Below are 18,873 nucleotides of genomic sequence, written 5' to 3' on the forward strand. Positions count from 1 at the left end.
GGAGCTAGGGTATGTTTTTTTTTTTTTTTTAAGGTTTTATTTATTTGACAGAGCGAGAGCGAGTGTGCGAACACAAGCAGGGGGAGCGGCAGGCAAGAGGAAGAGGGAGAAGCAGGCTCCCCACAGAGCAGGAGCCCAATGCGGGGCTCAATCCCAGGGCTCTGGGATCATGACCTGAGCCGAAGGCAGAGGCTTAACCGACTGAGTCACCCAAGCACTCCTAGAGAGCATAATGTTAAGTAAAATAAGTCAGTCAGAGAGAGACAAATACCATATTATTTCACTCATATGTGGAATTTAAGAAACAAAAGAAATGAGCAAAGGAAAAAAAAAAAAGAGAGATAAGCCAAGAAACAGACTTTTAACTGCAGAGAACAAACTAAGTTACCAGAGGGGAGGTGGGGTGAGGTTGAAATAGGTGACAGGGATTAAGAATATACTTATCATGATGAGCCCTGGGTAATGCACAGAATTACTAAATCACTATATTGTGCACCTGAAACTAATATAACACTGAATGTTAACTACACTGGAATTAAAATAGAAAACTGGAAGGAAGGAATGAAGGAGCTTAAAGATCTAAATGTGGAAAGCTAAACTGTTAAAAATTTTAGAAGAGGGGGTGCCTGGCTGGCTCAGTTGGTGGAGCATGCTACTTTTGATATTGGGGTTGTGAGTTCGAGCCCCGTGGTGGGTGTAGAGATTACTTAAAAAAACCCTCCACTATTAAAAAAATTTTAGAAGAGGGCGCCTGGGTGGCTCAGTCGGTTAAGCGACTGCCTTCGGCTCAGGTCATGATCCTGGAGTCCCTGGATCGAGTCCCGCATCAGGCTCCCTGCTCTGCGGGGAGTCTGCTTCTCCCTCTGATCCTCCCCCTCTCATGTACTCTCTATCTCATTCTCTCTCTCAAATAAATAAATAAAATCTTAAAAAAAAAAAAATTTTTTTTAGAAGAAATAAAGAATATTCTTATGTCTCTGAGGTGGAAAAGAATGTCTAAAACATAAATATAAAGCATAAATCATAAAGAGAAGGACTGTAAAAATTAGTGCAAGTAAGGACTTTTGTATGATTAAAAAAATAGTTAGAAAACAAAGTGCAGGTTAACAGAAAATATTTGCAACACATAACCAAGAAAGAATAGCCAGAATATATAAAGAATCAATAAAAAAAAAAATGACTTGAGAGAAGTGAATAATATATAGCTGAGCCTTCAACAACATGGGTTTGAACTGCGCAGATCCACTTATACACAATGTTTTTGATAAACACAGTAGTTTATGGTATTGGTGGGCTTCCTGTCAACAATAGGCTATTAGTAATTAAGTTGTTGTGGGGGGGAGTCAAAGGTTATACATGGATTTTTCATTGTGCTCCTAATCCCCACATGTTCAAGGTCAACTGTATATGAACAGATAATTTACACAAGAGGGAACCCTGAGTCAATACACATAAGGAAAGATGTTCGACTCACTAGGATTAGGAAATGCAAATTAAAACAGCGATAAGTTATTTCTCACCTACAAGACTGGCAAAAATAAAATGTCTAACAATACCAAGTATGGGGAAGCTGTGAAGGAAATGGGGACTCTGCATTGTCGGTGAGAGTCTAAGTCGGCAAACAGTTTGGAGAGCAACGAGTCCAGACTGAGTAGAACTGAGGATGTTCTATGACCCAGCAATTTCACTTCCAGGCAGCTACGGGTGCCTAATGTGGCATTTCGGAGGAGGTTCTGTGAAGCACTGATTGCAGTAGCAAGTAAGAAAATGTAAAAAACTGTCCCGAAGTAGGGCCATAAATTAATAAACGGTTCTCTCCGATAAAGGACTATTGCATGAGCAGCTGGAATAAAGGAACTAGATCTAGCGAATAATCTCCGAAACATTACAATGTTGAATGACTACAGAAAGTTGTCTGAGAATATAAATGTATGATGCCACTTACATAAATTTAAAAAATGCTCAGAACAGCAGTACAGTATTTAAATGATTTTACGGATGTATATACCAGTGGTGATTTTTGCCCCCGAGAGGGTATTTGAGAATGTCCAGAGGCACCTGTGCTAGGGTGTGGGAGGCGGGGGACAGGATGGCGGTGGTGCTGTGTGTAGTGAAGAGGGATGCTGCTAGGCATCCTATAAGGCACAGGACAGACCCCACCACGAAGAATGGTCTGGACCAAATGTCCGTAGTGCTAGGTTGAGGAACTCTAACATGAAAACATGTGCTAAGGATATAAACACGCCGAGGGTTAGACCCCACCAGCTGCAGGACAGTGGGAAGGGCAAGGAGCCTTTGGCTGAAAGGGCAACATTTTATTTCTTTAAAGGGACTGACAGTGGAAGAGCAGGCAAAGCAAAACCAAACCCCAATCCCTCTGCTCCTGTGATGGCAAAAAAGTGCTTAAAAAGCAGAAAGTTACAGGAGCTCTAGGCTTTAGGATGTTTTGACACTAATCTGCTCTCGATGCAGGTTAACTATGAGCCTCTACAAACAGGAAACGCTTCCTTTACTTTGTCTTCTTCAAAAGCAATAACCACACATTTAAAAGAGGAAAAAGGAAACAGCTTGCATTTTGATCAACCGTTTTATGAAATATCTGTTATTAGCTGTAAAGAGATCTTCAAATGAAATAAAATTTCTTATGAAGATTAAAAAATGACTAATTTTCCAGTCGAGAACTGGAAACGTTCGTAACATTTTATCAAGTGGACGCCCCACGGACTAAACTCCACCTGTAAGGGCTCCGGCGGGTTTCAGGACTGGACGATGAGGCAGTGGGCACACTAAGGAGTATCCACGCTGAGAAGCTGGGTCGGAGGAGCTCCCTAGTGGCTCTCTGTGGGGAGCTCCCAAGGAAGGGTACAAGCAAGGTACACGTGGAGCCCATCATCTCAGGGGAAGGCAAGACATCCAGAAACGGAAAAAGTCAGGAGGCAAGGTGGAATATAATTAAGAAGGAAGCTGAGCAGCCTTAGTTAAAGGGCCCGGCAGGTTCAGAGCACGGAGCAACCACACCCTAAGCACGGGGGTAAAACTTCAGAGAGGATGGGGGCTTAACTGAATCTTAAGGAGATGGAGAGGAGAACCAGGCATAAAGAACAGGCTTATACCTACTTCAAGGGGCAAGGCAGGGAGTGCTAAGGAGTCATGACAGAGGAGCAAACAGGGAGAGGAAGCTGAGGGACTGAGTCTTTAGAGCCAAATGACCTGGGTTCACATCCCAGCTCTGCCACTTATGGTGTGACCTCAGGCCTTAGTTTTAGAAAAATTTCTCTGAGCCTGTTTTCTCGTCTATAAAAAGAGAATAATAACTACACTTACCTCATAAGGATATTATGAGAAATAAATGAGTTAATACATGGAAAGCATTTAAAAGAGAGCCTGAACACTTCTAAAAGTTTATTATATATATTAGCTATTATTCCCAGCTAATCTTTGCATTGTGCCTTACAGTGTTATTTCTTGCCTTCCCAACTCGACTGTGGGGCCCTGCAGGGCTGTGGTGGGGTGAGAATGGTGCCCCCTATGTACTCCTCCCGAGGCGGCCGGCACAGCGCGAGTCTCAGTGCAGCCTGAACTCATTCCCCAAAGAGCAAAATGAAGAACAATTACGGAGTGGACATTGTGAATGTGATGGTTTAGAACAATTAAAATTCTTTCTGGAAGCATCATCATCTTATTTTATTTGGTCGCTCGAAACAATGCGCGCTTTATTCTCGGTCTTTGGTGGCTGAAAGGCCCTATCCATGTGCTGGGTTCTGAAGTGTAAAGCATGCAGCAGGCCCATCTCTACTGTCCGGTCTGTGGCTGCCTGGGGACCATGTCGGGAAGAGTCAGAGGGAGGGTGTGGGTTCAGCAGGGAGAGTGGTTAAGACTTTGTAGTGATGTCCGCCTGAGGAGCAGAGGAAGTGAGGTGGCACCCATACAAGGAATTACTAACCCTCTACAGACCAAGACTTTCCAATACTCTCTACGTCATGGCACATACAGAAGAAGATATATCTGCATGACACTCAGGACAGACCGCCAAAGCTGCCTGCAGCCAGTGGCCCTGTGGGCTGAGGGGATCAATATCGCAGCCCATCTGTGACCATGACATGGTGGTTGGGAAGTTCTACCACACTCAGGAAAAACCTATATATTTAATGTGAGCAATTTACAAGGAGGATGACCTATCATGAAGTTCAAAGGCAGAAAAGACTAGTCTGTTTTAGTAGCACCAGTTAAGGTAAAATCAACATAATTACCTGGTGTTTACTAATGTGCCTGGTAGTACCTTAGGCAATGAAGCTAGAAAGAGAAGTAAGGTGACGGCCTGCCTTCTAGAAGCTCAGTTTTGTCTTCTAACCATTAGTTTTTTCCTTTTTCTTCTAGGGTACCAATAACATCCTTTGCTTGATCCAAAGGAACCACCTCAACTCTCTGCTAGAAACCCCGGAGGCACTGGGCCTACGACCCCTCTCTGCTCCACTCTGGGGGCATCCCACTTTCTTGGTCTTTCTAGCTCTCTGGTCATGCCTTCTCAGTGCCCCTCAGAGCTGTCTTCTCCTACTCCTATCCTTGAAATTCCAGGGTCCCTTAGGTTCTGCATGGGATTATTTCTCTTCTTTTCCATGTTTTGTCCCCAGGTGCTCGGGCATTTCTAGGGCTTTAGTCACCACGCATGTGGTGGAAACTCCTAAACCCCTACCTCCCAGTGCTGCACCCCAGAGCTACATACCTGCCTTCTGGACACTTCCACTTAGATGTTCCAGATACATCTAAAGTGGAACATGTCTCAAACAACATTCATCTTCAATTCTGTGTCTCTGCCTATGTCCCCAATCCTGGGGAATGATGTCAATACCTACCCACTTGCATAAGCCAGACCCACAGGCTCTGTCAACAGTAACTCCTCAATGTCTGTGAATCTCTATCCATTTCTCTCCATCTCACTCTCACTGCCTTATTTCCGACCTGCATCAAGGGTGAGGTGGCTTCACAGTGAGTTTCCTAAGATACAAATCTTACCATGTTGCTCTTCTACTTACAAATCCTTCAATGGTTCCCCATTGTCTTTCCATTAATCTTAAAATATATATGAACTCATTAATAATAATCACAAACTCATCACTTGCTAATATATTTTTATAAAAAATAACAATGCTTTCCAAAACATATTTTCTATGAGGGCTGATACATTCTTTAAGGACATGAAAAAGAATCCATTCATGAGAAGAATCCGTTCATGGGAAGATTTGTTGCAAATCTTTTAGCAGTCTGACTTAACAGAAGATGGTTGTATTCTCATATGTGCCTCTGTATTCAATTCTGTTGTATGTTACTTTGGCCTTTGAAGTATATAAAGAAAATCTAGCCACAAACAGAATACAGTTAGGAAGAAAAAAAGCGAGTACACGAAGAGTGTTCTCAAATAATTGTAGATATTCTTCTTTGATACTACTCAGCAAGTCCGCACTGCTTTTGGGGTACAGTTGGAATTTCTTACCATGGTTTGCCAGCCTCCTGTTCACCATTCCGATGGGCTTTCTCCACCTTCACATTCTAGACTCCTGCCTGGGCGCCTGCCCTAATCCCCCAAGTGCTCCTCTCCTACGCTCAGCTCTCGGCACATGATACATGACACTGAGGGTGTGCGCTGACTGGTGGGAATCTCATGGCAGGCCACAAGCTCTATGAGCGCTGAGACTGTCTTGTCTGTGTTTGTAGATTCAGTCTCATACGTGAGTACTTAAGGAGTATTCGCTGAATCAATCAGTGAATGGACAAACAGACAAGCATATTGCTGAGTTAAGCTCTATGGGATTTTCTGTAGCAAAGACCTCACAGTTAGTTGTTACAGGGGGACCTTAGTAGACTAATAAGGAAGGTTTAGATGGAAGGGATGGGAGGGGCTAAAGCCAGGCACCTCAGAGAACAAAGCTCGCGGCAGATCCACTCTTTAAGGACAAGAGGCACACGCTTACGCTGGGACACAGGAACCGGTCGTTACAAAGAACCACCGTTGGGAGACGGTGGGGCTTGCCATCGAAGCCACAGGCTACCTCCTCACGTAAGAGGATACTTGCCATTCACCACACGGCTTCCAAGTGCTCTGTGGAAGCTGCAGCTTGCAGCGTAAGTAGGAATGTGCTTCCTTCATTCGTTTATCTTCTACGTGCAGCCCACTACACGGGGCCAGGGCAAGTGGGCTGACACACACAACAGGAGTGACTAACTTCCCACCGCCCCGAAAGAGCTCAGCGGGGATGACAAAACAAAGGAGCATGTGAAACCAAACAAGGGGCGATGAAGAGGCGGCCTGTGACTGAGGGCTCAGCGAGGCCATCTCAGTAGACTTACAGCTTAATAATACGCGCTACTCGTGTAGAGGGAGGATCCAGGGCCAGAGCTGCTGTCGTTGGGGAAAGCTTCCTGGCAAACTCAGAAAAAAGAAAAACAAACACGCAAACTAGCAATCCATTCACTGCCCCAGATAAATGATGGGAAGGCCAATGGCAAGGCACAGAAGAAATGAGCAGTGGAAGTGCCCGCAGCCGAGTGCAGCCCCGTCGTGAAGTGCTACACCCCTGCAACCTGTCCCGCGTCACCGCGTCTTTCTGGGCTGCCCGGCAGCAAGCAGTCCTAGCAGGTGCTGGGAGAAAATGATAAGCTAGAGGGAGACTCAATGAGCACTTGAACAAAACCCCAGACTACTTTCACAGCTCTCGGTTTCACTTTTTCTTTGTGGTTTATACTACTGACCAGTTCTGGGGGCTCAGATAGTTCATTTCATACCATTCTCCTTGGCAAAACTGAGAACACTTTCCATAGCAGTAAGATCAGGAGCCAAAACACACCGTTTTGCTCAGTTTTGAGAGCCTCTGGCTTGGAAGGCTGAAGTTCCCGACAGTTCTGCTGCTCCCTGCCACGTCTCTTCTTCCTTTCTTGCTCTGGTCAGCAGAGCTCCGGAGACCACGGCCTCGCTCCATTCCAGTCTCAGGATGGGAGTGCCAGGTCCAGGGGTGCCGGCCTACGGCCTGAACTGGGCTGTCAGTGAGGGGAGGGGTACGGAGGGCCCGGACAGTCTACCACCAGGAGGCTTTGTGACAGCCTAGGACACTGGGCTGGGCTACGGCAACAAGGAGCACTGTAACTGGGGTGCGAGCCAATGGACATGTGCCCGAGTCTCATGTGTTCTATGTGGTGACATTTCTCTTGGGAGGTCCCAGGCTCCTACCACAGCCACTCTTACTTCTCCTGAGACATGGGTACAATTTTAACAACAGTTTCTACTTTAGCTGCAAACTCAAGAGACGGATTCTCCCTTTGCTGCAACAAAGCATGGTCCCTGGTAAATTTCTGCTGGGGAGCCACAGTGGGGTGGGAGAAAAGGACTCTGGAAAAAGAGCAGCAGGATTCAGATTCAGCTTCGCTATTTGCCCTGGTGACAGGCTCTGCTGCCTGCCTTTCCGGGCGCAAGGATGAAGTGTGGTGTTGGGAACGCGTACTGAGCCATACAGAGAGCGCTCATGTCTGTTACTGTTTTGCAAAGGTTGGCTGACCGACCCCTCTCTTCAAATGATGACCTTTTCCTCCAGGGGGAAGTCAGGATCAAAGATGTCCCCAGCTTCTTGGGGTGGGGTGGTTTTGGTTCTGATAGAGCATGGGAACACTCAATCTTTTCCGTGAGGAGGAGATGGTGGTGAGGGGTGGTGTAACGGAGACAACACGCTCCCCCCCAGACCCAGCCTCAGGCTGGGGACATTTGGTGGAGGAAGAGGACATCTATCTCTTGTTCTAAAGCTTTTTTCCTTAGTTTTATTTACATGCTTGTGACTACTGATCCCAAGTTATGGTAGGGACGGCACAGGGTAAGGACCTCAGTGCAGCTTCCTTGAAAACGAATAAAAGCATCTTTCAGTATGGAAATGACTGATTTCTGCATTCTATCTTTTGTTTTCCCCCTTCTTGGCCTGTCAATGTTCTGGTTATTTTTTTCCTCTTTAACCTGAACTCCACACAAAAATTATTAAAAGTCAAAATTAAAATCAGTTCTGGTGCTTGTTATAAGTGTTTCGATAAAACAGGTGAAATTCGTCATTAAAAATGAGACTGGGCGCACCTGGTGGCTTAGTCAGTTAAGCGTCTGACTTGATTTTGGCTCAGGTTGTGATCCTGGGGTTGTGAGATCGAGCCCTACATCGGGCTCTGCACTGGGTGTGGAGCCTGCTTAGGATTTTGTCTCCCTCTCCCTCTCTCTCTAAAAAAAAAAAAAAAGCGATTGGATATTTCTCAAAATTTCCCCTCTTTTTACATCTCCCCCTGCAGAGAGGGCAACCATTTTCAGGTCTTCAGTGATCACATCTTGCTCCCTTACTTGTCCTTCAACCAGCAGAGAGTGCCTGGGTGGGTGGCGATCTTCCCTTCTAATGTTAGGCTAGCATCCGGAAAGCCTGGTGACTCCTGGACTCAACTCTCTCCTTTGTACATCAAACCCAGCCAAGTCTCAAGTACACTGAGTTTTAAGGGGGTATGCCATTTTTTAAATCCTTATTGTTCCACTCGGATTAAGCCAACAACCTCTTGGATGACAGGACTGCCATGGACACCGTCCCTCTTCAATCCATACACCAGGTGAAACTTCCTTCTAAGTCCTTTCACGGTGCCACAGCCTCCACGGAAAATCTTACTGCATCATACCTAAATTATTGTCCTGTCTGAAGGTCCTCCAAAACCAGACCCATTCTAAATTATTTCTTCCTTCCACTCACTGCGTCCCTCCTGACAGTTCTGCTCAAAGTGTGCCCATCTCGAAGATGCCCTCCCCTGTTCCCTCTGACTGTCCTCGCAGTTTGTACAGGACCCGGCTCTTGTTTTGCATCTGTAATTGGCTTCTTTCTCGACAATCCAAATCCTTATTGCTCTCTCACTCTGAACTTCTAGAGAACTCAGTCAAGTCGCTAACTTCAGAGAATATTCACGGAGTCCAGGTTTCCCTATGTGTAAAATGGGAAGCTGGTCTAGATGATCCTTAAACTAGTTATGAGTTGCCTCTTCCTATTCAATATATTAAAGAATATCTTGAACCAAGCAGTTCTCTCTCAAAATGAGCCCAATGGCCACCTGCCAGAGCTGCTGTGGGAGGGATTCCCAGCAGACACTGGTCTAGGGACCTCCATTTTATACTCTCCTGCACTACTCCTCAGTGTTGCTGCACTGATCAAGGACCTCTCTGAGCTCCTTGAGCAACCACCCCTCCTAGAACTGCAGACTGGACAGTCCCCCAGTGAGGAAGGCAGATGCAGAGGAGCACAGTCCTGTGCAGTGGCCATTCTCAGCCCAAAGCCCATGCTCTGAGCCACAAACTATGCCCGCTTCTTGCAGTCCCCCTGCCCCCGGCCCCCGGGAATCCAGGCTCAACATGCATAAATCTCTATCACTTTAAAAAGTATGATTTTTTAAAATCTCGGTATCGCTAATCTGTATTATGATCTCGGACAAGAGTCATTACTCACTGCTCTGGAAATTCCTGGGCTCCTCCTTCGTTATTCACAAAACCACATCTGTCAACCACAGAATCAGGCTGCAGAGTCTGAGCCTGGAGTGGGCTCCATGAAATTCAAGCCTTCACAAGATGGTCAGGAGGATTTTTCCTGAGAAACTCCTAGGTACCCCAATGATCTTTCCTGCACTAGAATCATTTTCTGGTTTTGAAAACCCATGGAGGGGGGAAAATCTGTAAAATGATTTTGAGGATGATTTTTCTAAAATACCCCTGTTTAACACTATGTCTACTTTGGGGCACATCTCTAAATTCATTTGGGGTTTTAAAAAGTGATTAATAAGAGAGAAGTTATGAAAAGGACTAGGACTGCTTATAATTTCTCTCTAAAATACTGAGTACGTCATCATGAGATTATACCACACTCTTCTTTCTCATGAAGACACCAAGGCAGAATGGAAAATAGAAATGATTTTCTCGAGGTCACTTAATGAGTCAGTCTTGGAGAGGGATTAGAATTTAGATTGATCCTATCTTTCTCTTCTGAATTTTTGTCAAAAAGGTCAGTATGATCAACTAGGAGAGCCCCCAAACCGTAACAGTTTCTGCAAGGAGGTACAGAGCGAGATAAACAGCTTAGCTTTAATTTCACTTGAAAATAGAGTTCTTGCACCTAATTTTCATTTAATTTGCAGATTTTTATCAACTAAGCACTAGTAACTTATTCCGCACCTGATACTATACACTTCACACTCATAAAAGAAAGAAAGTCATAAAAGAACTAGCTCTAACTGATTAGAGATCGCTTTGTTGACAAGGCAGCAGAGCAACTTGGTGAGAATCATTTTTAAATCAAATTGCACCAAAAAGTGAAAGAGCAAAGCTAAAAAGGAAAAGTGCTGAGAAGTGTGCCGCACGCCACGTGCCATCTTTAAGGCTGCCTGGGCTCATCCAGGCTGAGAACTTGCCCCTCTGGATTCAAGGTGGACTCCTTGGCTGCACGCGCGTGCGCGCGCACACACACTCACTCACACACACTCACACAAAGGTACAGATATATAGTTTGCAGGGCTCCACTCACAATGTACTTCCTGCACAAACTACTTCCTAACCCCCCATGGATAGGCTGGGCGCTTCTCCTAGAGGAGAACTCATGACATCGTACTGTCATTGTCTTGTTCAACTCTCAGCTCAGGGAGAGGAAGGATCATGCTATGCTGTCTTGTTCATTGTGACGCTCCCCAGAGCCTGGCTAGACACCAAATATATTTTGTGGAAAGTAAGTGCTAATGGAAAGTGTAGTGCTGGTGAGGCCAAGAGGTGAGTAAGAAGCTTATCAGAGGCCTAGCCAGGTGAAGGGGCAATGACAGAAACTCATTCGATGGGATAGCACGTGCTAGCACAAAGGTCTACTAGGTGGGTCCTGCTTTTAAACACATCAAGGAATAATCATGCATACTGCAACATGGATGAGCGGGCCACAAAGACCAGACAGTGTATGATTCCATTATATGAACAGTCCAGAACAGGCAATCTAGAACACATTAGTGATTGCCTAAGGCTAGGGGTCTGGGGAGACTGAGGAGTGAGTGCTACTGGGCACAGTTTATTTTTGGGGTAGTAAAAATGCTCTAATATTGAATGTGCTGATGGCTGTACAACTTTGTCCATATATTAAAAATCACTGAATTATATACTTTAAAGAGATAAATTGTAAGGTATGTGAATTCTATCTCAATAAAGTCATTAAAAACTTAAAAGACACACTGAGAACCTGCGAGCACTTTTAATACACTAAAAATATTTTATTAAGTTAAAAATACTTAAAAAAATAAATTAAAAATACTTGATTACTGATGAGAACACTCATGCTTTGCAAGGCAGCTATGACTCACAATAATGTATATGTTAGGTGTTACCTAACAACGGTCCCTGGGGTAGAGAAACAATTTTCACAGCCACAAAATGTAACTAAGAGAGGGTGAGAGAATAGAGCCAGCTCAGTTCAACTAACACCCTGCACAAATAACTGAAATCCACCTGTGAATAACGGTGAGCTGCTGTAGGCGGCAATGTCTTCTTTCCTTGTGGGTCAAACAGACTGCTCATCACTGAAAACACAGGCAGACTGTCATCCAGGAAACACTGGGAAGCCCAAAGAAGTGAAGAGGCAATAAAGAAATTAGGACCAACAGACTCCGTTGCTTTTGTCACAAAACTCCCACTTGGTTTACACCAAGCACGGTGCATCCACAGTGGGCTTCACCTGAACTCTGCTTCCAAGGGAAATGGAGATTTTTATAGAAGTACCTTCTGGAAAGTTCAATCACCAAGTCTTCGTTGTGGCATTAACAAGAGAAAATGGCGGGACACACAACTAACAGATGATCAGAACCCAGAGAGAATTAAGACTTCTTGGTAAAACTTCACTTTGAAAGCTGCTGGCTACATAATTTTCTAGAGCAGCAAGCTGGCAAAGTTCTTTTTTATCAAAGGTCAGGTAGTGAATGTTTCAGGATTTGAAGACCAAGAGGCAAAACTGAAGATCCTCTGCAGGTACTTCTAGAGCCACCGAAAATGCAAAAACCAGTCTTCGCTTTGGGTTTGGCCCATGGGCCATAGCCTACTGACCCTTGTTCTAAAGGTTACAAGTTTTTAAGAGTTGTAACTACCAGGTTTGCTCCTAAATCAGAACTCTTTCTCTCAAACATCCTGAGAGCCAGAAAACAGATGTCCAATGAGATCATAACTAATATTTGATAGATCTTTCTGGCATATAAAGTAATTCTGTATAAATTCTTTTAGCCTCATGACAACACTATTAGGTAGATTGTGTACAGATCTCCCTGTCAACCCAGGGTTGATCCCTTAACTGCAAATTCCTTGCTCCTTCATTTACATTCTGCTGCTTTTCTATTTCGAGCACCTGGGTTTCTTCCATCATGACTGGCAGAGAGGCCCCTATGAGCAGAGAAGCTGTGGAGACGCATACAGCAACCCCATTCAAATGTTCCTGACTGTGGGGAATTTCAGTGGCTGCCCTGGAGGTGTAAACGTGCAGACACTCTGCAAAGCTTGACCGTGGCCATTTGCTATCATTCCGAGAGGGAGCTCTGCCTCGCCACCACGAATATCCTGAAACCACGGAGTCCTCATCACCTCCCCACTGGTCTTCTTCCTCCCAAGTCACCTATTCCACTCATCACGCAGATTATGGCCAAAATTATCCTTCTTAAAAACAAACCTAACCTGCTCTCTTCCTTGTAAGGCTTCACTGACTCATGACTTCTTGCAGAACAAAAGGAAAAACAACTCTTCACGTGGCTGAAGACCCGCCCTGTCCGGGACTCTGCGCTCTCCCCAGCCTCTTCCTTCGGGAAACCTGTGCTCAGGTAAAGGCAATTACTTGTCGCTCCCATAGCTGTTTCGAGCCCCTCTGCTTTGTCTCCCAAGGTTCCCTGGGCCTGAAACACCTACCTGAATGCTGGTGTCTTCAAGGTTCCCCTCAGCCACGGAGGGGGATTGGGACTCTGGCTCTGCTGCACCCGAACTCCAGCAGGGACCCAGCACCTGCTACTGACTCGTCTCTCCTCCCCTAGTGGGCTGCAAACCTCTTGAGGGCCAGAGCCGTGTCCTTTACTCCCCCAGGGCTACACACTTCAGTCGGACCGAGAGAGACAAAACTAAGCAAAACACACAGCTCTGGCCTTCAAGAGCTCACATACTCCTCGATGAATGAGTAAAGCACAACCCCGTGAAAAATTAAGTAACGGCCCCGAGTGGAAAAATGATCCGCAGCTGCAAGTACCCAAATGACTCTCAGCTGTGCCCAGCCATGCAGCCAGCGACTCTGTCAGGGGGAGAGGAGTGGGGCCACGGCGTAACTAACATCCTGCCCCCATGAATGCTCGGAGGAGTGGGAGGACCACGGGGTGGAGGGCGAGGAGAACCAGAAGGAAGGACTGGGGCCCTACTGTGCGGTAAACTCAGGGATCGTCACTTCAAGTCCTAGAGACAATCATCCCGGGGCTTTTCAGCAGTTAAGTACCATGGCAGTGTCCAGAAAGATGACATCGCTGTGCCCGATGAACTTAAGGACACTACACGCTGACCCTGTCGGTGCTCTGGTCTCAAGCTCTAGAGGCAGCAAGGTCGACAGAGTCGTCCCCCAGCTCACCGTCCTTTAGAGCCGTGGAATCTGTAAATGCTGTGGAGAGTCCTAGAAATGTCTGCAGTAGTATAGCATCACGGTTAACTTTACAGAATGCAGCCGGGTCCTGGAATGAGGCCAGGGGCCCAGAAGAGAAGGGGTGCGTGCCCCTCCTCCACTTCCAATCCACGTGCGGCTTCTTCACATGGCACTCCCACGGTTCAGAAGTGAACCGATTCTTGCTGAGTCTAGTGGTTCTCTCCTCCTTACTGTCTCAGCTTGGCTTTTAATTTGGGGGGGGTGGTACCTGAATCCGAACACCCACTCCCCCACTCTCCCTCAGACATTCTGTTCTCCCTGGCTGCTGAACTTTGTGGGTTTCTCCTTTCTCCCTGGAACTGCTTCCTCCCTCCTCTTTGTGCTCTGGAAACGTGGGTCTCAGGGGGTCTTCAATGGTTTGCTTCACATTTGTCCTCTCAGAGAGGTTATCTGTATACTTCCCAGGCCTGACTATTCACCTGTATTCAGCTGGCCTCAGTACCTTAATTCTGTAAATATTTATTGTACACATATTTAATCATTAATTCCCCAAATATGTGAGTTCCTATCATGTGCCAAGCATTACTCACATACTGGAGATACAAAGAAAAAAGTCTCCACCCACCCCAAGACACACTACTGGTAGAGATAGGGAAGTAAATCGGAGTAAGACGCCTGATCATGGTGAGTGCCATGAAAGAGACCCCAGGGGCTGTAAGAATAGAGAGGGGATCAGAGCCCGACCTGGAGGCTGCAACAGGCTTCCCAGAGGAGGTGATATTTGAAAGGAACACTGAAGAGTGAACAGGAGTTAGGCAAGCAAACCCTGTGTGTGTGTGCCGGGGGTGGGGAAGTTTGTTTTAGGCAGAGCACAGGGCAGAAGCGAGGGCAAGCGGTGAGAAACACTGGGGCTCCGATACACTCCAACTAGCTGAGCGGGGTTAACCAAAGGCTGCGCATGGGGCTGGGTGAGGACACGTGGCTAAAACGTAGGAAGGGTTCTGGGTAATGAGTGTTAACTACCTTGAAAGCCACGAAGGGCTTCTGAAGGAGTTTGGTGGAGTGAAACGGTCAGATCTGTGCCGTCCAAGAGATCACTCTGGGGGACGACTCGTGGCTCCAGGAGGGGAGAGGGAGTTGTGGCAAGACTCCAGGTGCAAGCTAAGTGATGACGAGCTAAGGCAGAGGGATGGAGACGGGGGATGACGGCTTTCTACCTGCAGGTGAAGCCAAGACGTTCTGGCTTGGGTCTTTGGGCAGGTGATGGTGCTTTTCATTCGGGGAGGGAGGGAGGAGGAGAAGCCAATTTAGCAAAGAAATGGAAGACTTCACGTGCCCGTGGAGTGTGCAGGTGGAGATGACAAGTAGGCAGAGGATGTTTGGGTCTGGAGCCCAGGAGAGAGGGAGTCCGGTCTGTAACCCAGATCTGGCTGCTGGAGCTGACGGCAGGGTGAACGGGAGGGACTGGGGGTCACCTGCTGGCATGACAGAGCCTTGAGAAACAACAGTGAGCAAGCGGAGAGGTGCTCAATAAGGACAATGCCCTGATTCTGGCCACGGCACTCACACAGCTGGATTTAAAGATTGTCTTCTGTCTCCTCCTCCCTTCTCTCTCCTTTCTCCCTTCCACAGTACACACTGCAATAAGACGGATTTTTCTAGAACACTGTCCTGCCTTTACTACCAGCTAAACTACATTTCACAGCCTCCTATGTCAAAACCCAAATCTGTTGTCAGGTTTATTTATTTATTTACTTGACAGAGACACAGCGAGAGTGGGAACACAAGCAGGGGGAGTGGGAGAGGGAGAAGCAGACCTCCTGCTGAGCAGGGAGCCCAATGTGGGACTCGATCCCAGAAGCCCGGGATCATGACCTGAGCTGAAGGCAGATGCTTAATGACTGAGCCACCCAGGCGCCCCTGTTGTCAGGTTTAAACACCCCTCCCTCTATTACAGGTGCAGCACGATTTCCCGGCTCTCACTCGCACCCGGCCCTGCTTCAGCTGGAGCGGGGGCTCCTCAAGGTATTCCTTTCCAGGGCCTCTTTATCACCTCCATGCCTGCACCACTCCTGCTGGTCCTCTGCTTGGGGATAAGCTGCCTCATCTCAGCTCACCCAATCCTGTCTGTCCTCCTAGGCCCTGAAACCACACAGTATCAGGCCACACTGACGGCGCTCTTATGCTCTGGGTGCTCAGGCCAATGTTTTGTTGTTCCCGGATGTTATCTAATTCAGGTATATCTGCCCAAGCTCCCTGAAGCTGACTGCAGAATCATTAGGGGAAAGGACATGTTTTTCACTTCTCTGGTGCCCACAAAGAGTACCCACCAGTCTTGCTCAGAGAGTCTCAAGTAACGACTGACCGACTCTGACCCCAGAGCCAAGTGAGGACCACAGGTGGGTGGTGACAGAGAGCACTAAGCGGCTGCCGGGTGGGGAGATGAACCATGAGAGCACAAGGCAAAAGAAATATAAAGGAATACACTGAAACAAGACTTGAACATTATATTGGAATGCTTATCTACCAGAAACATCTACTGCAGAAGAGAGAGACAGAATGACTCAGCCACCGACATCAGCCAGCCTCTCTCACCAGCCACCCACATGATGGCAGGGATGGAGGCTCTGCATGGGCCCCACTCTCTGGACTAGCTAGTGACAGCAACACAGACCGATGCTGAGCCCTCACACACCACCACCCCTCAAGGAGAAGCAATGGTCAGTGCAAGACAGACTATACTGGGTCCTTTTCACTCTGGAAGGGACAGTGTTATGAACTGAAATCTGCCCACCCCCAAATTCACAGGTTGAAGTTCCTAACCCCCACCGTGACTAGATTTGGAGACAGGGCCTTTCAGGAGGTAATTAAGGTTAAACAAGATCATAAGGGTGGGACCCTAATCCAACAGGACTTGTGTCCTTTTAAGAAGAGACACCAAGAGCATGCACACTCTGGGAAAAGGCCATGTTGAGGACAGAGTGAGAAGGTTGTCATCTGCAAGCCAGGCAGAGTCCTCTCCAAAAACCAACCCTGCCAGCACCTTGATCTTGGACTTCTAGCCTCCAGAACAGTAAGAAAAGAATTTTCTGTTGTTTAGTCCACCTAGTCTGATATTCTGTTGTGGCAGCAATTCATCTTCACTGGAATTGACACATATTCTGGTTCTAGGTCTGCTGCTTTTAAACAGCACCACCATCTGTGGGTTTACAGAAGTTTGGTCTACTGACCAGGGTTCCAGCTAACAGTGCATCAGATCATGAGGTCACTTATAACAAAGTGCGTACGGGATGCACCGACCCTCTCACATATCACACAACCCGGGAGCTGCCCGCTTGCCAGACCAATGAGACAGCCAGATGCAGGAGCAAGAGAAATGCCAGTTTGGAGTGGATGCCCTCCAAAGGATGGCACTGTGGGTTCCAGCTGCAGTATAAACCCTAAATCAACAACGATTTTCTGGGAGCTGTGTCCCCAGCAGGAAGAAGACATGGGTCTTGGAAATTAGAGGTAGGAGGGGAAGTGGCTCTGATCACCCTCTCACCCAGTGACCCACTTGGGAATCTGGGCTTCCTGTCCCTGAAACTAGATTCCATGGGTTTAGAGAGCTCACCTCCCAGGAGGGTAACACTTCCATAGGGGACGAGATAAGAAGGCCATTACATTTTAAGTTATAGCTGTTGCCCAGTCATTTTGGGCTCTTGTGCCAAAAGAGCAGCAGACCAGGAGAAAAATCGTTATCATCACAGGATTAAGCAACTGTAATCCTCAGGAAAAGGTATAGCTAGGGGGACAAAAAGTAGGAGGGAAAAACATGTGCGGCACGAGGGCATCTCCTGGCACTCCCATGCCCCGGTTTTTACGCTAAATGGACAAGGGCAGCAGACACAGCCTGAGAGAGCATGGTGACCGGGGACTCAGACCTCACAGGGATGAAGCTCTGTGTCACTTCACCAAGCATGTCTTCCAGCCAACGGTGGAATGGGAAGTAGAAGAGGGAGATGATGACCAGTGTGGCCTGGAGACCAGCTTCAGCAGAAGGGGATGAAGTGTGTCCTAACCTTCCTCTTGAAGGTTTCTCCTGGGGAAAGAGTGTCACCGAGTCTTGGAGGAGCTGCCCCAAGAACTTATGTAAACCAAGAAGATGCCAACAGCACAAGGCGTGGTTGCTTTGGTCCGCTGCCCAGATCTCCGACCTCCCCAGGACTGAAGTGCTCCATCTTCCTGCTGAGGGGGATTGTTGGCAGCTGACAGTTCTCCAGGGACACCGCCTCCGTGGATGGTGTGCATCCAAGGACAGCTAGTCGTGACCCAAGACCTGCAATCTGCACCCAGTGACTGGCTGCTGGAGGTTTCAAGTTTCAGTTCCTTGGCCACATTTGGTGCAATCTGGAAGGGCTCTCCTCAGCTCCACAGCTCCCTGTCAGGCTGGCTCAGACCCTCTTCATAACGGTGTTCAAGCCTCCCCGTGTCCTTCACCACCACTCCCCCCAAAGATGCTGATCCCGACAGTGTTCCCTGAGAAACTTCATGCATGAAAATGTCCCTGGGGATGCCAAGCTGAGCAATACAACTTCTCTGGCTTGCTCATGAGCATGAGATCCATAGCTATCTAATGGGGAGTCCCAGGTATTCTGAAGGTACCTCAGTCAATATATTTCCCCCAGATCTGCTCTTTTGATATTGGTGAAATGGTGCTGTCATCAATCTATCCCATTATCTAAGCCAGAAACCTCAGAATCACACCCTATTTCTTTCTCTCCCTCACAGCTCTGCCCATTCTACCTGGAAAATATTTATATTCACCATGACTTCATTTTTTGGACACTGGTCATTCTGAGTTCTCATACTTTTCATTCTTCCTTCTCTTTCCTTGAAGGATCCAGGTCCTCCTCTTGCTACACACATACGTTCATCTTGGATGTAATTCTCTTAAAGAACTCACTTAGCACCTAGTCAACCCTACAAAGTTGACTCCATGATCTACACCTCCAGCTCTGACCTCCCTAAGAGAGAGGTCTGTCCTCCACATTTAACTATATCACAGGTATCTTTGTTGTATATTCCAGGGTCATCTCAAGTTCAAATACATCCATAGGGAACAACCTGTGTTTCTCTTTTTCACCTGTAGACTCAGCCCATTAATAAGGGACCCCTTCTTCCACCCCAGATATAAACTCTGGGACCCATATCTCCA

The 18,873-nt window shown here is 47.1% G+C and overlaps 1 protein-coding gene across 2 annotated transcripts in view; it reads right to left on the minus strand.

The window, feature by feature from the left end:
- The window catches only part of UBAC2 (UBA domain containing 2), a 187,980-nt gene that overhangs the window by 21,601 nt on the left and 147,506 nt on the right, over positions 1-18,873 (minus strand). The window lies entirely within an intron of this gene.

This window comes from Mirounga leonina, unplaced genomic scaffold (assembly GCF_011800145.1).
Source record: "Mirounga leonina isolate KUSES-001 unplaced genomic scaffold, KU_Mleo_1.0 Mir_127, whole genome shotgun sequence".
NCBI lineage: Eukaryota > Metazoa > Chordata > Mammalia > Carnivora > Phocidae > Mirounga > Mirounga leonina.